At 39.5% G+C, this 24,283-nt stretch overlaps 1 protein-coding gene across 1 annotated transcript in view; it reads left to right on the top strand.

Annotated features, from left to right (window-relative positions):
- Positions 1–24,283, top strand: part of dlgap1b (discs, large (Drosophila) homolog-associated protein 1b) — a 98,234-nt gene that overhangs the window by 15,770 nt on the left and 58,181 nt on the right. Inside the window, exon 2 of the mRNA XM_026292625.1 lies at positions 17,076–17,160. The gene's annotated coding sequence lies outside the window, so the exon portion shown is untranslated. The remainder of the gene's footprint in view (positions 1–17,075; positions 17,161–24,283) is intronic.

The raw sequence follows: 24,283 nt of genomic DNA, 5'->3' as shown, positions 1-24,283 counted from the left end.
TTCTAAGCCTTATTTTCTTCATGTGTATACCCCGCAAATGCCCTACTGATATTCTAACTATCTTAACTTCCGATTTGCAGAGGTAGAGATCAAGCAGTGCTCCTCTTAACAGTGTGTAGGATGACACAGAAGGGACAGCTGGCTTGTGATAATAAAACCAATTTCATGAAAGATGCAGCCATGGATTTGAGTACAGCAGTTCATGTTGATGTTTATAATTCTTCTTTGCAGTCACATCCTACATACATTTGCATTCACTAACAAGCTGGTTCTTATGATAATTACCAGAGGCATTTGTGCATGCATCACGTAATGACCATGTGATGTAATACACTTGATTTTATCTGCTTATAGAGATATAGGCTTCATATCGCATACATATCTTAAAGTCATATAGGCCTAGAAACAGAAGACTGTCTTGGTCTTTAGAGGACTAAACTTCATTCTTTCTGATGTTTGATTCCATGCTGCATTAATGGAATAACCCACAGACTGTTGTGAACAGTTACACACTAGGTAACAAGTTAATGGGAGATGGCGTGTAATGTGTACATGCTGATTTAATGGCTTTATGTGCTCCCTGGGATTCCCTCAGAGAGCTAGCTAGTGTTGGCCAGATGGAGGGGTGAGTCTTTAGTCTGCAGGTCCACGTTTCAGTCTCTGCATGGAAAATAATGTTTATATAGTTACTTTGCCCATGTTTGTGTTAATGACATCTTTTATTTATCTGGTTAGATTGTCAGATGCAACAAATGTTAAGATGTTGTCAACGCACTTAAAGCTTTTTGAATTTCAACGGGGGGGGGGGTGCGGTGGTAGCCTAATGAGGCTCTGCAAGAGTGGTACATTAGGATTACACAAGCTTGGAGGAAAAAAGAGGGATGGAAAGAAAGGGGGAAAATCCACAATGGCGAAGATATGGAGAAAAAACTATTGAAGACGAAGGGAGAAGGAGATAGGAAAATTACAGTAGTCCTAAACACATCAAAGATTCATAAAACACAACTCTTGACAAAATACTATATGATTACAAAAAATACTAATAATAAAAAGAGAAAACACAAATCACAATGACTTTTCAGAAAAAAACATGACATCATTTTGAAAATGAAATGTTCATAAAATACAAATTTAATTTGATGAAGTGAGAATCTATTAGATTAATGAGGCTATCGAATAATGTCTCCCCCATGCCATAGAATGTAAGCCAGCTTTACCAGTACGGTGAGATGAGTTGTTTACAGCTTTTTGTTTAGGTCTGTCTTCTTTATTATTTAGAATTAAATTGTAAGTGTCATACAGCAACAAGATTAGTATGAATCGTTACCAAAGTGAGATAGGTGTGATGCCCATTTATGCACATAACACCAAATCAGCTTCATGAATAAATATTTTGTTACACAGTGACTTTCCTCAGGTTCAGTCCTGAGCTCTATCACAGCTGTGGGGACATTTTAATTTTACTGCCAGTAAAAGCCTGATCCATTTATCCTGGAAAGTCAAACATAATTTTCTGTCATTTCAACTGTATCATTATGGAAGGATAGCTTTTTTTTTTTTTTTTGGCCAGGTTTTGTAAGTTTGTAGATAAATATTATTTAATCTCTTCCATCTCGTTTTAATCTCTTTCTGGCGGCCATGGATACAGGTACCTGGTTGTTTCCGCTTGCGTGACAAGAACTGTTAACAAAACCTGCTACTTCTCCACTGTCCCACCTCTCTCCTGAATATAGTTTTCCTCTGCTGTTTTGGCTTTTTTTTTTTTTTTTTTGCTTTCTTCCTCATGCAATTCACAATTTATTAATTCAGTTAATGTTTGATTAGTATGTCTTTGCATAAGAAGATAATTTTGTATTGTAAAGGCAGATTAAAATCAAGCATTGTAACATTATTAACTGGCAAATGATGACAAGCAACAAAAGTACAGGAGCCTATTATGGGATTTTTTTTAAAACTTATGTTCCGTATCTGTTGATTAAAGGAGATAGCCAATATGTGCTGGGAAAAACAGTTGTTTCAATGTAATAAATATTTCCATTCAAACATCTAAACCAGGCCTGTAACAAAATTCTTTAAAAAAATATTTTGCCATTTTGGGAAATGCTCTCATTTCCTTTCATGACAAGATTTATTTCGAAAGATCAATAGCATTCTCATATCTGTGTATTAAGTCCCTTTTAACACAGCCAAGAAGTAGAATGAAAAATGGTGGGAACAGTTTTGTTCTGTCAAAACCAAACTGAAACGAGACCTTGTCGTTTTTACTGTACATTACTTAAGTACAGACAAACTAAATCTGATAACATGAATCGCTGAGTTTAAAGGTGTTGGAAGGCATTTCTTTTAAATGTGGAGAGATCCAAATTAGCTGTTTCCCCTTGTCTCTGGACTACCAAGCTAATCACTCTACTTCCAAAACAGATTTGTGAGTGGTATCAATGTTCTCATCTAACTCATAAACAGAATTTAATTTTTGTGTTCTCCTGTACAAGGGATTTGAGAAAGTATAGTAGTGTAGTATAGTATAGTATTTGTGCATTTGAGAAAGTATAGAATGGAAACTGCACAGTGCAGCTGCAGCTGTGGTGGTGACTGTCCAGTGGTGCAGTGTTGTATAAATGCAAGTGAGTTGAATGAGATGCAAGAGGTGATTTATATGAGTACTCTATAGCAGGAACATGGAACCTGAGGCCTGTACGAGGACATATGCAGAGCAGTGTAAAATTATTCAAACAAGAATGACATTTTATTACAATAGAAGAATAGACCCAGTGCTTACTTTTCTTTTTTTCTACTAGGCACTGACATTGGTCCGGTTCAAATATCCTCATATCTGCACTGGCAGCACAATTCTTCACCTTAGTTCTCTCACTGTTCACAATACTTCGTCTCCCTATTGGTCTCAAATGTCACATTATTACAAGATCATGATTGCACTCATCAAAGAAATTGTGATTATATTTCAGCACAGCCTCAAACCACATTTCAAAACTGACTTCACATTGCTCCCGAGAAACTGCACAGTGTAATATGCCTTACTGTATCATGCTGAATGAATGACCCAGTTGATAGTCAGTCATTCTACTGGACTAAGTAGGGAGAGTCTTTAGTGAAGATCTGAGGGGTATTAGTGTTATGACAGATTGGAATAATGATGAACTTTTTTTTTTTTAGTTTGTCCTCATGGAAACGATCTATAACATGTGGTTGCAATTACAGAGCCATTACAGTTTCATTAGGTTTAAACATGAAACATTTAAACATGAAAACTGCTTGATGAGGTTTAGCAAAAGATCGTGGTTTGGAATGCAATAATCTTTATTATCATGGTTACAATAATAAACATGATTAGGTAGATACTGATCTGATCTGAAGGCAATCATAAACATGATTAGTAGAACTGTCTTGGATAAACAAACATTTGAATTCTGCTCTCTTTCGGAAATTCCTGTATTCACTGATCCAGTCCAGTCCAATTTCCTTCTACTGTGAAAATATTTTCTTCTTTTCTCATGTTACTCTTTGTTTGTTCTTGTTCCCACTTTTTTCAGGCAGGTACAACGAAATCATTATTTGTTGTTTTCTTCTTTAGGTTGTCTTTGTTATCATTTACATGTATATATAATGAATGAATGAGAAAAAGAATATATATATTTATATATTGACATGCACATATAATTGTTATTTCTTACATGTTCAATATAAACTATTACTACTACTACTACTCTTGATTGCAATAACCTCCTGGCACATGTGACATATGGACTCTTTTTTTCTGTCTCTGTCCCTCTGGGCTATTGCTTATGGGTCCCAATTCTCGTGGTAGCACGGTGAAGTAAATCCACCAATCATCCATTACAACAGCCCACACAGAATCTCCCCTTTAAGGTGAAATAAGAAAAGAGGATTTGCACCCTGAATGTGTGGGTTGCATGGGAGCAAAGCATGTTGGTTGTGCCTTTACTATGAGTGAAGTAGTGCTTTTGTTAATGGTTCTGTATATGGGTGTCTGTTGAGGAAGGGTGGTTGATCAGCGTGAAGTCCTGGGGTTCCTGTGCTGGAACTGGCTGAAGCTCCTCAGGATATTCAGTTCAATTAGTATAACTCATGTCAGGTACCATATCATGTTCTAGTCTGGCTCCATTTCCATAACATCACCACTTATCTATCTGCTGGAACTGACAAAGTTGAAGGCCCCTGTCTTCACCTTCATCCCCATCAAGCCTTGACATGACTGATTGGCTTTCCCCTGCTCCATAGCTGGAGCAAAGCTTGGCCATGCTATTTGGGGGAAATGAGGTTAGGGGGTGTCAAACCCCATCATTCACCAAAGACACTTTGACAGCAAGGCTTGTTGAGCAATGTTGTGCACTCTTCCCACACCCATGCAGTTTTGGGCACTTCCCACTTGTAATTGTGCTGGGAAGTGTAGGGCCCATGTACGGTTCCACTGGTTATCTTCTTTATTTTGTGCTTGCTCTTTCCTACCTGGGATTCTCACTGTTCTGGTTACTCAATGGGGGAAGGAGTGTTCTTCAAAATAGAATAAATGGTACATGTTGTAGGGCGGCAGCTATTGCATATTTTTGGAGTCACATATTCTACCAACTATTTCAGCGATTACTTGAGTAATTGAATAAAATAGAGACGTTTGTCTTTTTAAACAATAATGGATGACAGAAATGACAGATTACCTTGAAATGACGTTACTTTGTGTCAGCTCTGACACATTGGTTCACAACTGAATGCTTTCTGTTGACGAAGTGTTGTGGTTCACCTTTACAATACACACATTGCACCGTGTTGTCATCATTTTTAAGTTTGAAATGATCCCAAACTTTTTTTTTTTGACATTTTCTGCCTTTAATGGACGGTTTCTCTCTGTCTGCCATAGCGCCAACTTTTGGTACTGAAATGTGTTGTGCGACAGTGATTACGATCCATGTGGAACAATGATCCCTAGGTGGAGCAGGTCCGATAACACAAGTGATAGTAATTAAACAAATCCTTGAGGCAAAGAATTTGCCTCGATGATTTTTTTGTAATCGAACTCCTTGATTTCCTCGAGGAGTCGTTGCAGCCCTAACATGTTGCTCATCTAAGTTAATACAGTTCATGGACGTATGTATGAAGTGATCCTGACAGTCTGGTAACCATTGGATCCGTGAGAAATAATCAGAGCCCTTGAGGAGTTTCTGAATTGTTCGATTGTGTTTAGTCAGCCAGTTACCATACACAGCTGCTGAATTCTGGTGACATTTGTGAGTTCACAAACTCCTGAGACTCCTTTTGGGAGAATCCATAGAATGTAATTCCACTGAACTGCCAGTGGTGAGGACCAGTCAACATCCTATGAGGACGCAGCGTCATATAGGGGAGTGATGATGGCCTAGGGTGACAATGGTGAGAAGCAACTGTTTCAAACAATGGTGACAACAACGTTTTTTGTTTGATAATGTACATCATGTGACTCGTTACTTTGATTGGTTGAAATTACTTAGTGTTAGCTGGAGACTGACAGATGGCTTACCCAATCATCTGTCAAGTAATTGTTTGAAAGCACCCTCACTTTCCAAACGGTGTCTTAGGGTGCCCTCCCAGATGGATCTGTATGACAAACATCTGGTGTGTTAGGTTAGTCAGCCAGTGACTGGAAAATGGCAACTGGATGCTAGTTAGTTGTTGAGTCATACAAATTATGTGTACGTGTCAGGTTTGGTATTGAGGTTGGACCCAAAATCAAGATTTGTGGCAGATAGCTTCAGGTTTAGGTAGACACACAAACGGATCAGAAGCAATAGTAGGGAGCAGACTGGGATCCAAGTGTGAGACTGAGTCTAAAGTTGCTTCCCGGGGTTTAATGTGGTTAACAGGAGGCCCAGTGTACAGGGACAGAGATAGAGTTGTTCGGTTCTGGAAGACAGAAAGATAAAATTAGGTTACTGACCAGAGTAGAAGAGGGGTTTCAGGCGGAGACTGGCTGGTGCCAGTACCAGGAGACAGGAGGTGAGCTGGGTAACTGACCAGGATCATATAGGAGGAACAGGGCTGAGCCAGGCAGGTTCCAGTACACAGGGGCAAGCGAGTCGAGTTGGAGCACTGACTGGGAGCAAGGCTAATTGAGATGACTTGCTAAAAGAGAACAGCAAGAGATTAAGGGCTTATACAGTCCAGTTGGGAGAATTACCAACTTTATTAGTGGGCAGGACATGACAATAGGGGCCAACTGTAAACAATTACGGGGACGATGATCTGAGTCAAGATGCCGAGATAAAGGGACAGACCAGAAGTGGCTTCAAAATAAGAGCATCGGAGTGAAAGTGAGCTTGGATCATGGGACTACTGTATATGTAAATCCTGGCAGTTCTCCACCGTTCTGTCTCAACACACTCGAGAAGGAAGCGGTGCTTTTTTGCAAGTTGTATGCCCTGCGTTGAAAGTCACAGATTATTCTCTGTCTTTTGTTGTGTGTTCTTCCAATTCTGTCAAAGATCATGGACAGTCTAGCTTTGTAAAAATCTATACTACATCTCTTCTGTGAATTTCTCACAAGCCCCTTTTTGTCTCCAATGTGTTTGCTCCTTTTTTCGTCTCCGAGCTGTACGATGCATCTGTCTCTCAGCTGTAACTTATCCAAGTGGGGGTCTAAATGCTCATTCAGTACCACTTTACTTGCTGCAGATGACATGAGGGTTGTTCTCTCCCCCTCTCACTGCCCCACTCCACTCCATGTGGAGGTTTAACAGCGTGTGTGTGTTATGATAGGTTCTGCTTGCTAAAATGAATAGTACATAGAGTTTAGCACCGTCGCTGGCTTGGTAATGAGATATCTCCTTCCTTCAGACTTGTCCGATTTTCTATTTCTCCTTGTCCCTTCTATACATGCAGATTTCTTTGAATTTATTCAAAATTACTGAAAACCTGGGTGACACATTAAAAACATTTTAAGTCAAGAAAATCTTTGAAGCCAATGTTACAGTTACACAGGTTTTTAATGTTTTCCAAATAACCACTCTGTCTTAATTTACGTTTATAGTTTAAAGGAAAAAAAAAAATAATGAAGGATTTAAATAAAGAACCTCTAGTAATGTTTGATGGTGCACTCCTCTTATTTCTGTGGATAATGCAGCCTGGCACAGGCATTTCATTAGTATTCACTTTACTCCTTATGGTCTTCCAAGGTCTCACGTTTAGAAGAAAAACACTTTCAGTAGAGAATTGACAGTGTTTTCCTTCACTCTGATGTTGCCATAAATCATTTGTATCTCACTGAGCCAACAACTCTTCAATCCTACATGACAAGACCAACAAGGTCATTTTCCATACCTTTGAATATAACATAAGTGGTTTGTCATCATGTCAACAATAATATAACAATAACATGAGATATTACACTAACATGAAATCTGCTGCTTTATATGCTATGTTACCTAACTGCCTTCTTTACCTGTGACATAATTACTGGAGGGTGCCTAACGGTAACATTTAACTTGTGTTTGTTAGTGGTATTATGCTGCTGTCATAAAAGACCTACGGCCTAACCCCAGTGAGAACAGCATTTACTGTGCTGTTGGCATTTGCCTCTGATTTTAAAAATGTGTTAAAACCAAGCTTGCATCACCGTGGTTAGGCCGTAAGTTAAATTAAAATGCTTTCACAGGAAAATAAAAATATGTAATCTTAACACATCAATGGTAAAAGCTCTTTTCATTCCTTTTGTGAAGTGACAGACTGGATAATCAGGTTTCATGGTTTATAGTAGATATTTCCTCTTTAATATGAAAATACTATTTTGTTTCTTAGTAAACCAAAGCAAAACTAATCAAAGCACAAAAACTAATAATCACACATTGGATAAGCTGCTACTTTTGATATTTGCACTCGGTCTATAAACAAGAAGAATCTAGGATAACACCAGCCACACCTTTTAAATGAACATAGAGGCATGTCAGCTATAAATGTCAGGAGACAGTGTTGTCTGGGAAAATGTAAATTTACTGCTGACATTTCTATAGTACTTACAATTCCAGCATTTTGATATCAAACCACTGCTCTCAACTCCACCAACTGCCTGCAACCACCTAAAATTGTTAGAGTTTTCAAAAAGAAAGCATTCATATGCTGGGAAACTGCACATCATTTTTTCTTACCTCTTGCTCCTCTGTTCTGTTTTTTCCTTTTGGCAAAGTATCCACCCTGAGCTGTATTCTTATCTACATTGGGAATATAATATTCATGCTTAAAGTTGTAGTATACATGTACAATGATATGTCTATGCATACACTATGGACAAATCTTAATATGCAGTATTAGTCAGTGAAAATAAAGGGACTAAATGCCAAGAGCTATGTGTGTTAAAGTGAAAAAAAAATATATATATAAGTGCATTCTCTCATTCGTCTGGCTTGTGTCCAAGGCTTTCAATCAATTCCTTCACAGCAAGAACTTGATTTAGGTCCTGGGCATTGAACCACGGTTTGTTAATTGGCACAGGATTAGTTCACATTGATTTGGCCTGTTTCGAGTTCCTAGTATTTTGTTTCCATTTGATCACTCTGCACACTTTTTCTTAAACTACAACTTGCAACTTAATCCATGTCAGTCATTCACAGCCCAAACTTAGGAATCTCTATGCTGCAGTACATGCACTATTGTTAGTCAGATTCCTGGGTGTTATTATTAGAGCAGTGTCTTTATACAGTATAACAAAAGGCAGATGCTCTGCCAGGTCGAAATTGCCCTTGAGCTGTAAAAAAAAAAAAGGTTTTGATATATCACTGCCACTGCTCTGATTGAGCACTGCAGACTGATGGAGTGAGAGGAGGAGCGAAGAAGAGATGGGGAGAGATGGGAAAAAAAGTAAGGACAGGGGAGAACTCAAACTATGAAAGTGATCAAAAGAGTGGTAGAGAGAGAAAAAAAAGATTTCAAATACGGCTGTGGTAGCAATATGCCTGGAAATGGAAGAGCAAAGAGAAGAAAGACTATTATGAATGAGAAGGAGACATAGGAGTGGAGATGTACTGAACAGTGAAAAGACTGTCTAAAGACTGTCTAAAGTGCACTTTCTGCTTCCACCTTTTAAAGCTCAGATGTGGAAGGTAAATGTCCCCATACGGTTTGATTTATTAGGCTATATTGTGTTTTCTGTGCAGTAGGTATACAACATTTTGGTGCCTGTAAATTGAGACTAGTAGTTATCTTGCCTTCAACATTGCAGTGCACATAAACTCTCAGAATATGTTGGTAAGCCTTTATGTTTGTAAGTAAACTCTGTACATGACTTTAGGATGTTTCCTCCTCTAGCCATTGATATGAATGGACCTATGTTAATTGTGCCACTTTAATCACTAGTTTTTGGCAAAAATTTATGAGCCTTAGTCAAAGTTAAGCCTTTTGATGCAACAAAACTACAACATTTCAGTCTAGCTTTTGCCCTTTTCATCTTACATTTCGTTTTCATCTTTTAAGCTTTTTGCATCTATACCTGTTGTGTATTGTTACAGATGTCTCCATCATGATGTTTGAGAAAGTAACAGTGTATTTGGTCCCTTTTAATCAGCGCAAGTTGGATTTTCTTACATTTGGACTGAAGTCCTGTTCTGTGTGGGTTCAGCCTGAGAGGAGCAAAAGGAAGATTTAGGATGGTTGACCACTAACATTTGTCAAGGAAATGACTCTTTTGGTAGCAGCAGGAAACAGATCTGACTAATTTTACATCTGTTTCTTAGGGATTTCACGAAAAATTGTCTGACCTTTTCATAATTGTCGGATTGCTGTTGGCATTTTTGTGGTTTGTCTTTTTTTTTTTAGTCTGTTTGTGTAATTTTCAGTGGATTGTAGACAGATTTAGTTCATAAACCAACTTCTTTCATAAAGCGGTGACATGAGATGACAGCGCTACAAAGTGAATGGATATAAGATGCTTATGAAAACCTTTAAACAAGCAATATTTGATGAGTGGAGAAAACATTAAATGAGTCTGACTCCACAGATGGTATGACCTAGCATTAAGATGCTACTGTCATTTCCTCATGTTCATCTCTCTTTCACAGTATTGTTCCATTTGTATTCAGTGATGTAAAATATAAAACATTCTGCTGAAACTGTGAAATGGAGGAAGGACAGAGCACAAAGGTTTCAGGAGCTCAGGGTGATAAATATTATTGAAGAAGATGCTGCATGGAGCAAGTTTTTCACTATTAGCACATAGCTTGTCAGGTAAGTAACTGTATATCATTGTTAATCGTATAGTGAAAATGGCAATATATGCTTAAATGGAAAGTAAAATCAAGCAGAAAGCTTCAGATAGTAGGAGGGCTTATCCATCAACAGTGAATCAGACTGAGGTGAAGAACATACAGATACAGAACGATTCTTGTGATTCTGGTATTCAATCACTTTCACACCACAGGCCCTTTATGCTCAAACTCAAATTAGCCTCTCTGTCTGATTGTTTTGGCTGTTGTTCATTTGTAATCTAGGATATAACCCATATCCTGCTGTAACATGATCTGACAACCATGTCAAAAAGACAGATGTGCATAGACAGACAATGACAAAAGCTTTGACATCTCTTTTTATACATTCAGCATGCTTTGCTTGCACTCTGTAAAGGTTAGCCTACTGAAGCCACTGCAGTATAGGGTTTCATCAGCAGCAGTATATGGGGTTCATCAGCACATACCCTATCTACTTCTTTAATTTCTATTCATCGCTTTACTTGATCTATCCCACAGAGGGTGTTGTATGCTGTACGGATAGAAAAATCTCTAGAGGTGAATTTGTGATATTTGGCTATAAAAATGTAAAAAAGGGTGTAAAATGTTTTCATGCACTGTTGAAGGGCTCCAAAATCAGCCACTTGAGATTTGACAGCATAGGTTTATTTACAGTATATAGCCCAAAATCACAAGTTTGTCTTAGACAGCTTTGCAATCTGTAACATATGGCACCCTCCAGCCTAGACCCTTGAGTCAGATAAAGAATGTCTCAGAAAAACTAAACCAGCACAACACTACTGTCTTCACATAATGAGGGATATATTAGTGAGGGATTTTTCTCAGTCAGTGTAACAGCACACAAATACTGTTCGAGATAAAGAAAGAAAGAAAGAAAGAGTCATCCTGAATCCATAAGCTCATATAAAGTACATATATTAGGGCTGTCAGAGTTAACAATCTAATGAGCTAACACAAATACCTTTTAATTCCTAAGTGATCAGTGTTCACCTTTCCTGCTTCAGCCTTCAGACTGTACTTGGGAAACAGAGGAGAGACTGCTCCAGAAACAAAGCTGTCTTCACTTCGGAGATAACACCCCCTTCACACCGAAGCAGCTGTCAAACATGTCTCGGACAATTACTATGGGTCTTAAGGAGCTGTAGCATTTATTAGAGACACGCTGTACATTTTCTGTCCGCAGTACTGTTAATCTCCGCTCCAATCTCCTGTTTTGCCATATTGCACTGTCGTGCCACCACTCTCCCTTCTCCCTCTCCTGATTCTCACGTTACACAGCCTCTATTCTCATGCCACAATGTACACAGACTGTGCACTGAGCTATTCTCAGGAAGTGTGACACTACATTAGTTGTATCCCAATTCAAGGGCCACATCCTTCAAAGTTTACATTTTTATGAGAATCGACAAGGCTGTCCCATTTCGAAGGCTCTTTCAATGCACGATGAACGCAGCCTTATGTGGGAAACAAGGGCTTTGTTTGTATTTTATGCAGCCCAACATACCGTAACATTCTTTACTCAACGGTGATGACAAGCAAATATGGTGGACATACGTGGGGCATCATCCGATCAGTTGTCCAACTCCAGCTGTAAAGGTTGCTAGGCAACAGGAGTGGCACTTTGACTCAACAGTGGGGTCGGTTACATCTGGTGATGCAAACAGGAAATCCTCTGTAGACTAGGCAGGTCTGATTCAGTTCAGACCATAGTTTGGCTACACTGGCTACAAAGGTTACGCTTTCGTATGCTGCGACCCTTGAAGGATGTGACCCCTGCATTGGGACACAGCTATCATGTTAGTATTTCTGAGTAATGTTACATTCAGGTCAATATGCCTATCTGTTATTGGTTGTTGGGCATTAGTTTGCCATGTTGTTTTTTGAGTATACAGCATACTCGAGATTTATGCTGGATAATAATAACCACCATAATAATTATGGGCAGTATTTGTCATTGTTTATGGATTCTTGCAATAATAATAAATATATATTTCTGTAAAACAAGCATGTTGATAAGATCTTAAATTATCCATTTAAGGTACAGATAAAAAATGTACAGTTACTTTCATTATATTAACTATGGACATCATGCTTATAAATAAATGACTGCTTGTCATCAGCGTTTGTTTCTCACATTACAGCACTGTGAATTCATTAAATGTACCCTTTGGAAGTCTAACCAGCCATATGGGGTGCTGTCAGCCCCCCTGTCTCAGACTGACGCCCTGCATTTCAATTGCAAATACTGTACGCATCCAAGTGACCTTGTAAAAACTCTAAGAACAGACACATTACCACACAGCTAAACACATACATGTAATCTTATGCACACAACTCACAAATGTGAGTGCAAAAAGTTTAACCTATCTCTCTCTGCCACGACATTGGATAAAACATATTTTTCTGACTAACCCTCAGGCCTGGAAATATTTTTAAATATTTTTTCTTCTTGAAATGTTTTCTGCCACTTTCTTGAGTTAGTGCTGTGCAGTAGTAAAAAACACAAGGCTGAGATTGTAGCCTCAGACAAGTATCCTTGTTAGTTTAATCACCCACGGTTTATTCAAAATCTGGAATTATTTTAATCATACAGAGATTTGGGTGAATTTGAATCGGATTAGTGTATGTTTTTCTGCAGATACATGAGATTCTGCAAGTTCATGTTTGGCTCTCTGTGCTTTTCTTCATCCATTATTTGTCGCAAAAGTCTGGTGCTTAGGTTTTCAAGAGGGGGGCTCACAGTGATGGGATGAGTCCTAACTGAAAAAGTCAGGGTCAGAGTATGTTTATATGTATATAAAGTCAGCGCAGTGTCATTCCAAAGTTACCTGAGATGGTCTTATTGAGTCATCACTAGTTTATGTACAAGTGTGTGTACATAGAAGGTAGAAGGGAGGGGCTAGAGGCTCTTGTGTACTGGCAGAGCTAAATCTAAATCCCCTCCTTTTCTGTCAATAATTCTCTGCTTTTTCACAGCCCTTCTAATCCTCTTTCTGACATGATTCACCTCTGTTTATCACCAGAGTGCCTGCATGCCTCATACAATCAGGCGTAAGTGCAGCAACATAATGTTTTATGTGTATACGTGTGTGTGTGTGTGAATGCATGTGCATGCACATGAATGTACCTTTCAGTCTAAACTGATCTTGATCTTCAAGATAGATAATATACGATAAAGGTCATTGCCCTTGTGTATGTGTCTGTGTATGTGCTGTCTGCTGACAAATAAGGAATCATACAATAACGTCTGAACTGATGTTGAGCTTTTGGTTTACAAATTCCATCTTTTCCAAAACTAAGCACCAACATCATATCCATGACCAACTGGTGTGAAGTCATTCTCCTGTGAAGATATAATAAAGCATAGAGATAATCATAGCTGGAGTTTGAATAATAGCTTTGTATAATGGATCTTTGCTACACCACTGTAGAGATTATGCATCATGCTGTTGAGGCAGGCAGCCTGCTGCTGTTGCTGCTGACTCAGTGCAAGCATAGCTGGGGCTTGGGGGGTTAATGCAGTAGGGCCACAGCCTGATCCACAGCCCATCCTCATCTGCCACAACTTCAAAGGATGCCCTGACAGAGTCTAAATTGCCATCTCCTCCGGCCCAAGCTCTGCAGAACACTTCCCCACCCCCTCAGCACACAGGTCAAGCTTAGCCTCATCTTTTATGTATTGCTTACCCCATTGATTGTGCTCTAAGAGATTCTTGAATACAGAGGGGCCTATTTCCGTATCACACTTTCTGTTTCCATGTTGTTTAACATCGGCCATACACACACACACACACACACACACATATATATATATATATATATATATATACATATACATATATGTATGTATATGTATATGTATATATATATATATACATATACATATATGTATGTATATGTATATGTATATATATATATATATATATATATATATATACATATACATATACATATATGTATGTATATGTATATGTATATATATATATATATACATATACATATACATATACATATACATATATATACATACAGAGAGAGCTCAGTAAATGCAACCACAGGGGGTCACAATCCATTGTGTTCATGTGCCGGTCCAAAGTCTGGGTAAATTGTGTCAGGAAGGGGATCCGACGTAAAGTTTAAGCCAAATCAAACCATGCGAATCACAAATATGACTTCCATACTGGATCAGTCACTGGTGAGACCAGCAATGTGGTTTAGAGACAGTGAGGAGGATACAGAGGATAGCGTTAAATGGAGGCAGATGATTCGCTGTGGCGACCCCTGAAGGGAGCAGCCGAAAGAAAAAGAAGATGAAAGACTTCCACTTATTTTAAACAGAAGGGCATATTCATTTCATTTTCTTTTTTGACATACCTCTTTTTTAGGTGTACTCAGAAATTATTCAGATTAAGTGATGACAAATTTACTGCACACTATCTGGAAATGGGACACTCAGGGCTACTTTTTGTAGTTACATGTTGCAACTTAAATATGACCTTATTCAATTAAGGGTATTGTGTACACAATAATGGAGACCCTTCCTGATCACTGAATTTGATTGGATTAAAAGATTATTATAAAGGTTGTTGTATTTACTTCAGTTTAGTTAGAACCTGGTCAGAACTTAGAAGGGGTCTTTGGGTCGGCTTGTCCCTGCAGAGCTGTGACATTATTCCTTTAATAAATGTTTTAGCATGGCAATGGCATCTGATTCATTCATTTATGCTCAACCTTTATTTGTTTATCCATTCTTGAATACATCTGTTGATCCATTTTTAACAGGCCAGCCTCAGCCCCATCTCTTTGTTTCTCTATCTGTATTTAAGTGATGTGTGTGTTACGCACACCAACAGAGTGTGAAATTGAAATTCTCCCCTGTAGAATGACATGAATGACAGAGATGAGAGGGCACAAGAGATGTGAAATCCCATCTTTGACTGAAGTGGCTCTCAAGATGTGATTATTGATGTTACTGCTATGTTGTATATTTAAAATGCAATGATATGTATGAAAGTGAATACCACTTTTTACTATAAAGATCATTTTCTTCTTGTATACTTGCAGCAAAGAAGTCTATTACTGGTAAAAATAAATAACTTGCACCTTAGAGACTACATTTAAAATAGTAAAATTCAACCACAATCGTCAGGTCAGTTTTTCTAGGTCAGGTGAGTTGCAGATTGCACTTTCTAATACAAAGAATTCTTTTAGTATCACATCAAAACTACAAGAACAAAAACAACAGCTGGAAACAAAATATTTTCTTCAATTCTCACATACTGAAATTTTGGCCTGTGTTTGCTCTGTCACTTTTAAAATATTCTTTCTGACCAAGATTGGCTTTTCAAATTAACATATTAGAGATAGTGAATAACTAAGCCCTTCTAACTTGACCCTGGTCAAGCCCAGTCTGGACTGCCTTGGGACGCAAAAAAGGTCAGGGAGGTTACTACTCAGGTGGGGGATTGCCTCGGAACACCAGGTGTTGTAAGGGTTGGGTGGCAGGCTAGCAATCTGTCCTCGTAAAAACCATGCTGCTGCAGGACATCAGAAAGTGGCTGTGTGACAGGCTGGCTGATTTAAAACACCTTTGTTAGGTGAGCATGGGTTCAATGTGTCTGGGGGGAAACAACAAACCAGTGGAGCCTGACGCGGAACAAATGCTGATGAAAAGAAAAAAAACATGCATACAGCTAAAATTACACCCACATGGTCTTAACTTAACCAAAAGTTTTTAACCCTTTGGAACCTACCACAGGCCACTATACATATATTACATTACCAGCAGGACTGTGTAGGTTAAAGGTAATTTCTGGTGGATAGCAGCAGATAAAATGTCAGCAGATAAGGGTGTGTGTGTGTGTGTGTGTGTGTGTGTGTGTGTGCGGCCAGTCCTAACAAAGTTGGCAAGAGTCAGACAGACCACCATCTGTTCTGTGGCCCCACATTGAACTACCTGACACCCTTTCTTCATCATCTTCATGTTATATACTGTAAGGCAATCAATGTTCTTTAGAAAACACATTTGCAAAAACTGTATTCTAAAAAGCATAGTAATTAATCTAGCTTGGCAGGTCATTACAAGATATAATTATTTAAGATGTGCCTCAGAGCTCACATAGGCTCTCTTGATTTGAGAAAAAAATGCACAGCAACATGACAGGCCACTGCCATATGCTTTAGGAGACTGGAGCATAGTGTTAGTGGTCTGCTTTATTATACAGCTCGATGAGTCTTTGCCCTGAGATAAAGGCTGGTTCCACCCTCTGTCAAATCACTTCAAGGACTGCACTAGATTTAGAGCAAATACGCTTAAAATGAACATCTCTTGTTGGTTTTTTTTTTTTTTTTTCTTTTTCTTGCTGACAATATTACACACAGGCCCCCATCCCCAACTCCTTTTGTGCCATTTCCCGAAGACATTGCTTCCCAGAAGAGAGGGTTTAGAATTAAAACCAACATGTTGGTGCTGTGATTTTACAGCCACACAAAACCGGGCTTAGCTGATTATGCACACAGACATTTTAATGTGTTTTAATTCAAGCATTCTGGTCATTAAAGATCAAAATTCTACATTTCCTTCTGGGGTTTACTTAAAGAGAGAGAGGATTTGTAAATATATATTTTTTTATTCCAAAAAAAAAATTGTACTGTCCGCTATCCCCAAGCATTTCACCACTAATTGCGATGTTGGAGTCTGGAAAAAGCACAGGGAGCAACAGCACAGCATGAACACATGGCACATGGACCGGCACATTAGCCACCAGGGCACAACAGGAGTGTTTTGATGTGCTGTGATGAATTCTCAGACAGACTGTTTTTATTCATTTTAAGGCGGAGAAATGTGTGCGCACAGAGGATGAGGAGCCTGGAATTAAGAATGGGAAAGAAAATATGCCAAAGATGAGACAATAAAAAGGTGAGTTACACTTCTTTGCTTCCTTGTTTCCCACTGGGTCATTATACTGCCTACAGTGCCACTATTAGAGGCTTGGGGTCCAACCTTTATTGAAACACAGGTTAGAGAGCACTTATAAAGTGGGTCTCACTGAAATAAAAGAAAAACATTGACATACAGTATACCACATCAACTGTGTTAAGATTGTCTCTTAATGCCGTCAGTTCTCACACCAGCACACTTGCAATTGACCTTTGACCTCTTGAATGCAGCTGTCCATGTGCAATGCATAACCTTTTAGTACGCTCCAGGTGAAAACACATCTGTCAGCGTTGACAGCCTGCCATCAGTGGCAGCAGAAATGAGTCAGAACGAAACACAAACGTCAAACACAGAGTGACAGAGGGGTAAACGGCAGGTAGAAGGAGGATGAAAAGATGTGGAGATGAGGCAAACAGACAAAATAGGATTGAGGTTCCACAGAGGCCGTTTAGTTGACAGTCCCTCTCTCTGTGATAACTGGTGACAGAACAGATGGCAGTGATGAGATAAACAGCTTAAAAGTGTGTCAAAGTGCTTAATGGCAAGTAAAAGTGCTGCCAGGTTTAAGTCAAAGCCCTATAGCAATGTTGTGCAGGAGGGTGAGCAAAGGATTTCAAGTTAATTTTGTCATAGGACACAAGTAAAAGCATTAACACTAAAGCTGTAATCATCATTGTCCTACTTTCACTTGCTGACCTGCAACTGGAAAAATATTTTACATTTTTTCATAATTATTCTTAGTTGTGTGGGGCTTCAGTGGGCAGACCAAGTTGTTTGCTGCTTCACTACAAGAAAAATGCACTGTTGTTGATATGTCACAATTTAACAACACACATTGAACACGTTATTCAACAACTTTCACCAAATACTATCTTTATTTTGGTGACTTTTTTTTTACTGATTTAGTGGTAGAGGCAGCCTTACTCATGTCCAGCGATCCACTCCAAAGGTCAATGTAAAATTTAATCACACAACATTTATTTCTTCCGCAGCTTCTTAAATAAGAAATCCACAGAACACGGTAAAAAACGGTTTGTCCATACATTAGTATTAAAACAAAAAATAAAAAAACGAATGTAAACCAACAAGTAGAGTTCAGAGTGTTCTGAATTGTGTTATATATTATAGATTCTGTCGGTCACAATTAGATTTAAGTTTTACATTTGATTATTGTGTATTTGTCAGACATCCAGATGGACTGATGTGTTTGAGCTATAATGCGATGTATAGTGTTGTTGTACTTGCAGACAAATATTCATCATCTTTCATAAGTTTAACATTTTCTAGAATAATTCTGTGTTCCTAATAATTATAGCAGATCTGATGCAGCTGAATTAGAATGGAAACAGTGTATTGTCATTACCATGAGTTGTTCATATATAATCACGCTTGGGAACGCTTCCTAGCTCAGCTCTAGTAGATGAGCCAACCCTGAATCATAAAGCCTGGGGCCGCTGCCAGAAAGCTGGATTTACAGCAAGCACAGCTTCCCATTTGAAAATGTATCATTGCACTGGCACAGGTCATCATCAAAAGCCATTTGAAAATAAGTCGTGGTCTACAAACTGACTCTCAGCCAGTGTGCATCCCAGGAAATATCGGAGAGGGTTGGAGGAATTCAGCAGGCAGTGGGATAAACAAGTTCAGACTGACACAAAAAATCCTGCTGTGCAGCCATATTCTTCAACTTAAGAATCTTTTTCACATACTGAAAATTTGATGTTAGTCTGTGGAAAAATTTATTGAGATTCCAACACCAAGTGGTTTTACATGGAGTGCGTTTATGGAGATTAGGCAGCAAATGAGAGCGTAATCAGGGGTGATCGGATGAGATAAATCTTGGCAGGTGGGAAGACAGCAATGGTGCTGTTATTCAGGAAACAGAATGGACATGCAGAGAGAAAACAAAATAATCAGAAAATGGAAAGGGAGATGTAAAGTAGAGGATGATGAGAGGAGAGAAGAGAAGAAAGTCGAGATGACCGGATTTCCAGACTGACATGAATGATTCCAGCTGCACAAAACATAGACTACAGTGTGGAAATGTGTGAGAGCTTTTCCTCATCACTCGAAGGTGTTCGTCAAAGATATTTACAGATTAAATAACAATGAGCAGACAGAGCTAATCAACCGACATCAGTGTGCAAGTAACACATCTGTTTAGCCAGGGAGTTTTGAGGGAAGGTTTTGTGATTAATTTCTTCATTTGCACATGAAACTAGTTCTAAAACTGACAGCACTGTGACATAGTTTGAGACGTCAGTAAAGAACTGGTGGTGCAAAAGAGAAACCGAGGACCGTTATATATTTGGAAGCACAATTGTTATTTATGCATTGATAGCGTACATGGAGGCTTTCAGCAACAACAAATGATTCAGTCCTTCAAAATGTTTTTGTGATTAAGGCATTAACGATGACTCAGCATATTTGATTGTAGAACACTAAGAAACAAACAAACTAAAAATGGACTCATTGGTAAACACATTTTTTTCTTCCTTGCAAAGGCTGTTTTGCAGAAATGGGACTCCTTCGTCATAACGTACATCTCGATTATAAACTATGATAACATCTAATATGCAAAAAAATAATGTAGTTAAATGCATTTTTTGTCAGCTCAATATAATAGTAAGATAGAACATATTATCTGGCTCCGGTAATTTACCTTGCTCAATGAGCATCACATTTCACAGTTCATTTGGTTGTTCATAAAACACTTAACACCCTCGGTGCTGTGTTACTGACTCCAACATTTACACTGTGCTGGGGCAGCTGAAGACATTTCTATAATTTATTTTTTACTTTTTTAAAGTAAAAAACTGAGACTCAATAGTCATATTTTACATTTACAGGATTAGGATTTTGTAAGACATGAAACAATAATGGACGATGCTGGATGTTGCACGTGAGACAAACCAGGACAAACTTAGATAAGATAACCTTTTAAACTTCGTATGTTATGTAGTAGTCTTTTAAAACCCTTTTAATATGTGAATAAATGGACTTTTACTTGGACTGTGTGGTCTCTAGCCTCCATTGAAAATCTGCCTATTATATCCCTGTCTATAATAGCCTATAAAGTGCTGTTATTAGGGAGAACAGAACATTCAGGACATTGTTAAATTAATAGGGTTCAAACAAATAGCGGAATTAACTCTAAAAACAGACTTATTTGCAGCTGGAGGAGAGAAGAGTTTATGTACATTAATACTGGTTTAATTAGCCTTTGATGTAGAGATAACATGCCTAGTCTTAAAACAGGAGTTATTTTGCTTTTAGGATATTGGCTCATACAGTTCTGGTCAGCTAGAATGAATAAGAAAGAAAGGCGCATCAATGAGGGGCTGACATGAACATGCATCTGGGAGTCAATCCTACATTGGGAAATTGTTCCACTGTCATTAGTTAATCAACAGAAAAGCAATTCTTTGATCAGTATTTACTAGACCTGGGTTAACAGAAGACACATGAGTGAACTTTGATGACATACGCTTTGCTTATTTCAATTAGTTAGGAATTTTCATGCCGTCTCAGTGTTGCTAAGTTTTGATGTTAGGTCAGCTGGGAGCTAGCTGTGTACGGCACTCACCTGGTCTGACACCTGTTCTCTGTGCAGGCAGCGTGTTTGGTTAAGGCTCAAATATCCACAATGTGCAGTGAAAGCTGGAATTATGCCCTCTAGCATCTGTGTGGGTGTCTATCCATGGTGTTGTATTGCATTTATGATTTCTTGTCTTGTGCATGTGTGTGTCACATAGGATATGCATTCACCAGTGTGAGACACCCCCACCACTTTTGCTCAGTTGGATCTCACTCCCACATCTCTCAGGCATTTGTTGACATGTCCTCAATGTGACATGCCACCCATCGTGAAGGAGAGCCACAAATCATCCTTTTTACCTGTGTACCTCTCATATCCTGCCTCTGGCCCTTAGTAAGCAGATAGCCTTACCGTCTTAGAGTCAATGTAATCTTATAAAAAGGCATCACTTGGTCATCTTCCCATCATGTAAATGCTTCTCTGTTATATAGTTAAATCTGCTTTTTGCAATTTTGTTGACATTATTTTTGACATTACACTTAAGCTGTGTTTGCTGACATGTAATGAAGTGTAGAATCGGTTGCTTGAGAATAGATGACAGACTGGACGCCTGTGACACTACTTTGATGCTAATGCTGACTGAGAGTGTGAAGTGACTATACTGTGCTTCTGTCTCATTGGTGCGCAGCACTCTGGGCTATCGCTAATGGGTCTTATCCCATTCCTCATGCTAAGCATAGGAGAGAAAATTGTGTAAGCCCACCTGGGGGGGGGGGCACACTCTGTCTGAACCCAGTGACTTCATCACGTCCGCACTACTCATATATAAGCGGCAACTTGGACAGGATCGTCCCTTTCTTTTCTTCAGCTATTGCACTAAGAGTAAGTATTATGTCTGAAGTTTTTTCATTCCTGTAAGATGGTTTCGCACGACAGTGAGGCGCATGGAGCAGAAAACTCCAGCTGGGACCTTGAGCCTCAGTGGCCGACGACGATGCAGGTCTTACACTACGTTCGCCTGAATGACTGGTTTACTTTGTAAGATCTGACCTGATCATTCCCCAGCACAGTGTACTGACGTCTTCATCACCGAGCCGTGAGGATGCTATGTCCACCTGATGAGCAGCACGCATAAATGGGCTGGAGCTGCTCACGGTATGGAAAGTGTTTCGACATTTTCCACCATTGCAGAGTGACTGTCATGTCCTGGTTCAGTCGGATAACATAACAGCAGCAGCACATATGAATAGTCCAACTGGAGCGGACTCATTGGGTCTCCTACACAGTGGATGTTGTGCTCACCCACCACAGGAAACGCAGCCATGAACATCATGTTTTGCATTAGTCCCTCGTGACCTGGTCGTTTAGGTGGGACAGACCCAAACAGACGACAGCAATTCGCTTTGCAGCATGCAGCAAGGCACACAGTGCTTTTCTCTGTGGGCACAGGACAATCCCCCTCTGGGAGTGGATACGTTTACTTAACATCAGTGCATCAAGGTGCCTCCTGTATGTTTTTATTCCCAATGTCTCTGATCCTGCCTGTGCTGGATCTGATTCAGGAGCAGGACCAGGGAGTGATTTTGATGTTTCTGCAGCAGAGCAAAGCATCACATTCTCTGGTACCAGCGCCCCTGGTATTAGAACGGCCCAGGTGGGTCCGGCCACTGTGAGGGAGCATTAGAGAGCTTGGTATTTTTTCCCACTGGTGTTGTTAGCCACCATCCCGAGCTTATACTACTGCTTCATATGCTCTTTCACATGCATCTTCAATGTGGCTATGGAGAAGGGCTTCTCTCTGTCCACATGCCTGCTCGCTCTGGTTTTGTTTTTTCCCCCAGTTACTCCTGGGGAAGAATTTGGCTTTTAGCACCATTAGCGCTTATATACTTGGGCTATTTCCTCCTGTCACGAGACTCCAGCGACAGGTCAGTGTTCACTCATTCCCTCACTAAGCATTTCTGATGGGAAGGTTCAGTCAGTGCTTAGTTACACGCTCTCTGGCACTGTAATGACATCTCGTTCTGTGTTTGTGAACCCTTGTAGGTGTCCTTCTGAGCCCCTGCAGTGGGCCACGCTATGTTTTTTCCTCTTCCATAAAACCACCCTCTTATTGGCTTGGCCCTGGCAAGAGAATGACCACGCCGGGAAACTGCCGTTGTACTTGGCTCTACCCTCATTGTGGGGGCACAGGCGAGTGAGGCACTGACCCGGGCCGTTACTGTTAAGTGCCCGGTATTTTGACACCCGGCTGTAATGTTTTAGTTTTCCTCTTGGGATGCTGGGCCCAGTAAGGTGTGAAGCATCGCAAATGGGTCAAAGCAATAGACCAGAGGGCTGCGCACCAATGAGACAGAACGTTGGTTACGTATTCTGTACTATCGCTAATGGGTCTTATCCCATTCCTCATGCTAAGCACTGAAGAGAAAACTGTCTACGCCCACTTGGGATGAGCCCTCCTCCGTCCGAATCGAGTGACCCCATGATGTCCCGCTCCTTATATATAAGCGGTGGACTGGACATGATCTTCCCAAAGAAAATACAACCAACCTTTTCTTCAGCTAGTTCATGGGACCAGTGGGGCCCCACAGCCCTGAGGGTGCAGCCCTGTAATCAACCATACTGTACAACCCAACTGCATGTACAAAACCTTCATACTTGCCTTAGCAATGAATGTCGGTTTTAATGTTTCTTTGTCATTAAACAATAACACTGACACAAGTCATGCACAATGATGCACTGTGTTTTTGTGAGTAGGCAGATGATTTGTTTGTTTTACAAAGACCAATTGCCCGTTTTCAATTTATTTGTGCTTCTTACAAGAAAGTATGAGTGGAAATAGCAGTTATGAAGAAGAAGCAGCACTATTCTTATTATCAGCTGTAAGTGTATGAACACAGCAGAAAAACCACAAGGGGAAAACAATCGCCTTACACTGATATTAGCAGCATTAGCAACTTTTTAACTTGTGGGTCATGGCTGCAGTTGATGGATGGAGCTGCTGTGAGTATGTAGAACATGCACAGAGATACGCACACACACATAAACACACACACACACAGCCCTGACTCTAGAGTTTGGTTTAGTTATCACTGTTACAGCACCATGCTGTTTCCACATAGTCCTGGACTAGCCTCCCCAAATTTCATAGGGTGTGAGAGTTGTGTGAGCAGAGAATGTGCATATCCAAATGTAGGCAGATGCTATTTACCTGATGTTTTATTAATGTTTTTCTGATAGCAGGTGCAAAGAATAAAGAATTAATATGGAAATTCCCTATTCTCTTATACTCACAAGTCATGTACTATGGATGGGTGACAAATTAAATGAAAAACACACAAAGAGTGTTAATCAGGTAATGGGCCACAAATAGCTACTAGAGCAAGTTCAGTTCAGTTCACTGGCATATATTCTTAGAGCCTCTGCAATTCCACTAGTGGGATGAACACCCCCAGTTGTTGTTTATAATAGTTATAAATGGTCCTTATTAAAGGCTGTTATTGCTAAAAGCAAGTTCATTAACATGTCATTAAACCATGTTAAAAGGCAAAGGTGTTTAACAGT

Source organism: Mastacembelus armatus, chromosome 20, assembly GCF_900324485.2.
Source record: "Mastacembelus armatus chromosome 20, fMasArm1.2, whole genome shotgun sequence".
Classification (NCBI taxonomy): domain Eukaryota; kingdom Metazoa; phylum Chordata; class Actinopteri; order Synbranchiformes; family Mastacembelidae; genus Mastacembelus; species Mastacembelus armatus.
This window is presented reverse-complemented; position numbering and strand designations above follow the sequence as displayed.